Source organism: Manis javanica, unplaced genomic scaffold (assembly GCF_040802235.1).
Source record: "Manis javanica isolate MJ-LG unplaced genomic scaffold, MJ_LKY HiC_scaffold_25, whole genome shotgun sequence".
Classification (NCBI taxonomy): Eukaryota; Metazoa; Chordata; class Mammalia; order Pholidota; family Manidae; genus Manis; species Manis javanica.
Window position 1 is genome coordinate 1150283 of NW_027332171.1, and position 6412 is coordinate 1156694.

Sequence of the window (6412 nt, forward strand, 5' to 3'; positions counted from 1 at the left end):
TGTTGGATTTTCCCAGAGGAAGACGCCACCCCAAATTACTCACGAAAGGCGTCTCTTGATGCAACAAGCAAGAGGAATTTATTCAGGAACCAGCTAGCTGGGGTCCAAGTTAGCCTGACGCAGCGGGTCTCAACAAAGGACCCTGAACACACAAAGCCAGAAGTTTTTATAGCATTTTCAAAGGAGCAACATTTCTCACAACTACAATACAGTGTTTTTCCATAGACACATAAATCTTTGGCTGGTGCCACATCCTGGAAGTCTAGTTAGATAAATTTACCTTCAGAATGTTTAAGGTAATTCTAGCAAGATAAGCTTAGTATGTATAATTAACTGATTTGAAGTTAGCTACCTAAAAGTCACTACATTTAACACTGGCTGACTAACTTGTTTTTCAAGATTCTAATAATTTTCCTCCTTCTAAGTTAGAAAGTAGTGTTTAAGCTTTTAAGATGGCTGTACTTATGCTAACTTTTGATTTTTCAGATCCTACACTGCAAGGAGTCTGATTCAGCATTGCTGGAGGTTTGCTATTTTCTGGTATTTTTCCCAGACAGAGGTCTCTGATGGTTGTTCCCGTGTCTTGGTGGCATAATTTATTTTATGGATAACAAGTTTAGGAGTGACCTCTATCAGCCTCAGGAACCTTCCTGGGTGAAAGAAGGGTGCTTTGATATAGAAATGTCCGAAAATATTAACACCAATGAAGGGAGATCTTGGAGCCTAGACAAGGGACCAGTTAACAGACTTGGCCTCCCTCTACCACCCAGGGGGGAGGTTATGTCCAGTTTGCAGGGCTTTCACTGCCTCCTTGTTTGTGGTGGGATGTGCTCCCAAGTTCTCTCTTAGTTGTGATGGGGAAGGCTTAGCAGTTAAGGCCCTCTTCTTCCAAGGCTGGACCATTTCTGAAGTAGGCTGAGGGGTTCCACCATTGTTAACAAAAGACCATGTGCTCCTCTCAGAGAACTGATAGGACTCTCAGAAGCTGGGAGTTGAAATATCTGAATACCTGGGTATACCACAAAGTAAAAGGATTTGGATCGCAGGACAGTAAAGCTTTTCAGAACTTTTAGGTGAGTTGTTAAGGGCTCTGCTGTAAAGAATGCCAAGGGTATAGGATCCAGGAAGACTTGCGAAGATTTACAAATAGCTCGGTCATTGGCCTAGAAGTCTCATTTTTATAATGGGTCCTCTTTCATGGCAGCTTGTGTAGCCTGAGAAACAAATATGTTGAAAGAAGATCGAAATATGTAGGCTGTGTCAATACTTGAGCATAAAGCGGGGAGCTAGAAAATCTCTGACCCATTTGATCAGTGTTTAAAATTAGAGAACACAGACTCAGAGTTGCAGTTTATTTTTGAGGGGCCTATGCTACCTGATTTGTTCCACTTAAAAAGTCATATTTGAGCAGTCTACAGAGGACTCTGGGGAGGGCTAATTCCTGAACTAAATGGATCCAGTGCAGTTTTGATTAACATGCCAGGTAAGAGAGGAAGGAAGGTATCACCATTAAGAGGAAACTAATATGTGGTCTTCTGAGAATAATCCTATTCATATTGTTCTTGAGAAACTAAGCGCTCCAGATTTTGCTCCCTGGCCTACAAATATATTGACCTTTTCCAAAGTCAACTAAATAAATAAGGAAGGGCTGTTGATGAAACAATTTAAATAAAAAGAGCCTATCAAAGGGGGGCCACGTTTTTATGTTCTGTTGCATTTCCTTCTTCTTCTTTCATTTGCTAAGCAGGGTCAAATGGAGGTAAGTGTGAGGAGGCGGAATGTATTTGCCAAGAATGGTGTGAGGAAAAGCTGAAGGAAGAGAGCCAAGATAAACTTTATCCAAAAACCAAAGAAGAAAGCGTAGGAGCCCTTGATAAATAAGAGGCAATGAAAAACAAGGCTTGATTAGGAATGACAGAACCTGGGGTGGTTGAGAAAAACAGTGTGGCAATCGAAATGTGCTCTGAAATTAAACAACAACATCCCTAGCTTAACATAGGTCTCTGTGAACAGTGGGGTTTGCTGTGGTAATTTTATCTCATAGGCATTTGTGGACACAAGCTTTACAGTGGTTACCGTCTAAAGACTGACATTTCCCTCTCCCTGAGCTACGCCACTACGTTTTGCAAAACATTTTCACACTTCTTCCTGAAAGAAGATAACTTCTCTGGTTTGCCTCACTTCCTGGGCAAGCGGCCAGCATTACAGCCTTTCTGTGCAGGAGAGTATCTATGTGAAAGGATGTGGTGATCAAGATACAGACAGCATGTTCAATTACATTGTCATGTCCTGTCCATTTATACAAAAATGCCTCTGAAAGAGTCTCTGCCATTCTACAGATCTTCTGTGAGAAATTCTTGCAAAGAATATACATGGTACTTCCCCATTCTAACTTCATGCCCTCATCTAGCTGGTGACCGACTACCCATTAAGATTTTATCTCTGTCTTTCTCCAGCCACACACCCTCTCTTGTCTTCAGCTATGCCTGTATGGGCACATTTCTCATCTCTCTTCCTGGGCTGTTGGGTCATTTACATCACCCTTACCACCAAGTATAGTGCTTTGCACTCTATAGTTGATTAGAAATAAGATTAATGCAGTGGTTAGTACCATTTTAGTTAGTAGTTGAGTGCAGATATTTAAGATGTGGCTTTGGAGCTAAAATGCCTAGATGTGAATCTCAGTTCTGCCTTCATAGGTTGTGTGACTGTGGGTAAAATTGCAGTATTTCCAGAATCTCTCACCTGGCCTTAGTGCATCCCTGTATCCATAGGTAATTATCAGGGTGAGCAGGGCATATCTGGACCTGTGAGGCTGGCTGGGGCCCCCTTCTTCTGTAACCAGGTCCCAAGAGACACAGGTGAGCAGAAGTGGACTACTGCTTGTAAGAAATAAATGGGTTTCTCCCAATTTATTTCTTCCTTAGACTGATTTTGGGTTTAAAGGTGTTTTGCCCTGGGATTCACCACCCCCAACCCTGGAATGACATATACACAAAATAAATGCTAGCTGCCTAATACCATAACTTGCTTTAGTAAAAATTCAGTCATATTAGAAGCCAAAAAACAAAAAAAAGTAGCTTGGGGTTTTAGAAAAATTGACCAGTGATAAATAAGCTGCAGAAACCAAGACTTCCATGGAAATACTATTTATAAATGTATATATATTTATGGCAGTATGATGGGTTACATATTCAGAGAAACCAACAATGCTAGAGAAAAACTATAGCATATGTATTTTTTCATGGCTGAGCTAGTGAGAAAGCAAATGCATTTCTCAAGGTACAGAAATGACAAGAAAAAGCACACAACTCAGAGGGTAGTGGGCTCTGGCCAGTTTTTTCCACAGGAGGGATCTACTAATCCTTAGAGGCCTAATTCATGGGTTTTAATAGGCTTGTATATGAGGAGTAGGAGATATTGTGAGATTGGATTCAAGGCAACCCTCCCCCACACCACTGAAAACAGGGACCCCCTTAAAGGTTGACATTCTCAGAGGGAAAACTAGAAATAAACCTACCCCACAGAATGAGACATATATTTGCCTCTCTAATCTTTTGGCTTGGGGTTAAAGAAAAAGGAAAAAATTCTGCCCTGATAATTCTTTAAAAAACGTTTATTTTTGAGATATACTATGTAATTTTAAGGTGTACAATGTGTTGATCAGATATCTTTATATACTGCAATATGCTTACCACCCTGATGTTAGCTAACACCTCCATCATGTCCCATAATTATCATTCCTGTTTCTCTTTTTTTGGTGGGAATAATTAGGATCTAGTCTTTCAGCAGCTTTGAATTTTGTAATACAGTATTGTCTGTAATCACTGTGCTGGGCATTAGACCTCCAAGATTAATTTATCTACTGGTTTCAAGTTTGTACACTTAAAAACAAAATCTCCCTAATTGCCCTACCCTCCAGCCTCTGGTGACCAACATTCTACTCTCTGCTTTCATGAGTTTGGATTCTAGATGTCACAAATAAGTGACATCATACCACATTTGTCTTTCTCTGTCTGACTTATTTCACTAAGCATAATACTCTCAAGGTCCATGCCCATTGTCCCAGATGGCAGGATTTACTTCTCTTTCATGGCTGAATAATATTCCGTGTGTGTATGTGTGTGTGTGTGTGTGTGTGTGTGTGTGTGTGTGTGTGTGTGTGTACCACATCTTCTTTGTCCATTCAACCATTGACAGGCACTTAGGTTGTTTCCCTATGGTGGCTATTGTGAATAATGCAATAAACATGGGGTTGCAGATATCTGTTAGATATACTGTTTTCATTTCCTTTGGATATATACCCAGAAATAGAATTGCTGGATCATATGGAAATTCTATTTTTAATTTTTTGAGGGACCTGCATAGAATCTGAACCAATTTATACTTCTACCAATAGTGTACAAGTGTCCCTTCTCTCCACATCTTTACCAACATTTGTTATCTCTTGTCTTCTTGATAACAGCCACCCTAAAAGGTATGAAATGATATGACATCATGGTTTTGATTTATATGTCCCTGATGATTAGTGCTGCTAAGCATCATCTTTCATGTACTTGTTGGCCCTTTGAATATCTTCTTTGGAAAAATGCCTATTCAGTTCCTGCGCCCTTTTTAAAATTGCATTATTTATTATTGAGTTGTATGAGTTCTTTATATATGTTGGATGTTAACCTCTCATCTGATATATGGTTTGCAAATATTTTCTCCTGTACCATAGGTTGCCTCTTCATTTTATTGATTGTTTCTTTTGCTGCATAGAGCATTCTAGTTTGATGAAGTCCCACTTTTTAATTTTTGCTTTTGTTGCTTATACTTTCAGTTTCATATCCAGATATCATCACCCTGACCAATGTCAAGGGGTTTCTTCTCTATGTTTTCTTCTAGGAGTTCTAGGGTATCAGGTCTGATATTTAGGACCTTAACCCATTTTGAGTTAATTTTTGTGAGTGGCATAAGATGGGGGTTCAATTTCATTTTTCTGCCTGTAGTTTTCCAATTTTCCCAGCACCACTTGTTGAAGAGACTGTCCTTTTGGCATTGAGTGTTCTTGGATCCCTGGGCAAACATTAGTTACACTGTGTATGTAGGAGTTTATGCGTGGATTCTCTATTCTTCTCCATTGGCCTATGTGTCTATATTTATGCCAGTTTCATACTGTTTTAATTACTATAATTTTATAGTATAGTTTGAAATTAGGAGATGTGATGGTTCTGGCTCTGTTCTTCCTCATGATTGGCTTGGAAATTCAGGGTCTTTTGTGAATCCATACAAATTTTAGGATCATTGTATTTTTGTGAAAAATGCCATTTGAAATTTGATAGGGATTACATTGAATATATGACTTTGGTTAGTATGAACATTTTAAGAATTTTTTTGCAGTCCAACTTTTCCAGTCCATGAACACAAGATATCTTTCTATTTGTTTGAGTCTACAGTTCCTTTCATCAAGGTTTGTAGTTTTAATAGTACAGATATTTCAGTTACTTGGTTAAATTTACCTATGTATTTTATTGTTTTTGGTATTATTAGGAATGAAATAATTGATTTTCTTTTCTGATATTTTGTTGGTGGTGTATAGAAATGCAAGTGATTTCTGTATATTGTTTTTTTATATCCTGCAACTTTACCGAAATCCTTGATTAGTTCTAGCAGTTTTTTAGTTAAATCTTTAAGATTTTTTTAAGATCATATCTGCAAATATAAACAATTTTACTTTTTCCTTTCCAGTTTGGATGCCTTTTTTAAAAATCTTGCCTGATTGCTTTAGCTAAGACTTCCAGTACTCCGTTGAATAAGAGTGGTGAGAGTGGGTACCCTTTTCTTGTTCCTAATATTAGAGGCAAAACTTTAATATTTTTCAGTCTTGAGTACAAGCTGTGGGTTTGTCATATATAGCCTTTATTATGTTGATCTATTCTGCACCCAATTTGCTGAGGATTTTAATCATTAAAACATGTATTTTTTTAAATTAAGGCATCATCGATATGCAATTTTATGAAGGTTCCACATGAGCCACATTGTAGTTTCAACATTCACCCATATTATCAAGTCTCCCCTCCACCCCATTGCAGTCACTGTTTATCAGAGTAATAAGATGCTACAGAGTCATTACCTGTCTTCTCCAAAGCATGTTGTATTTTTTGCCTTTATTATTATTTTTATTGAAGTATCATTGATATGCAATTTATATTGGTTTCAAACATACAGCACACAGTTGTTCAACAGTTACCCATATTATTAAATCCTCACCTCTGGTGCAGTTACTATCTGTCAGTATAGGAAGATATTACAGAATCATTGACTATATTCTCCATACTATACTACTATCCCCATGACCAACCTATATTATGACTGAGAATTTTTGTGCCCTTTTACCCCTGTCACCAAAGCATGTTGTATTTTGTCAAAT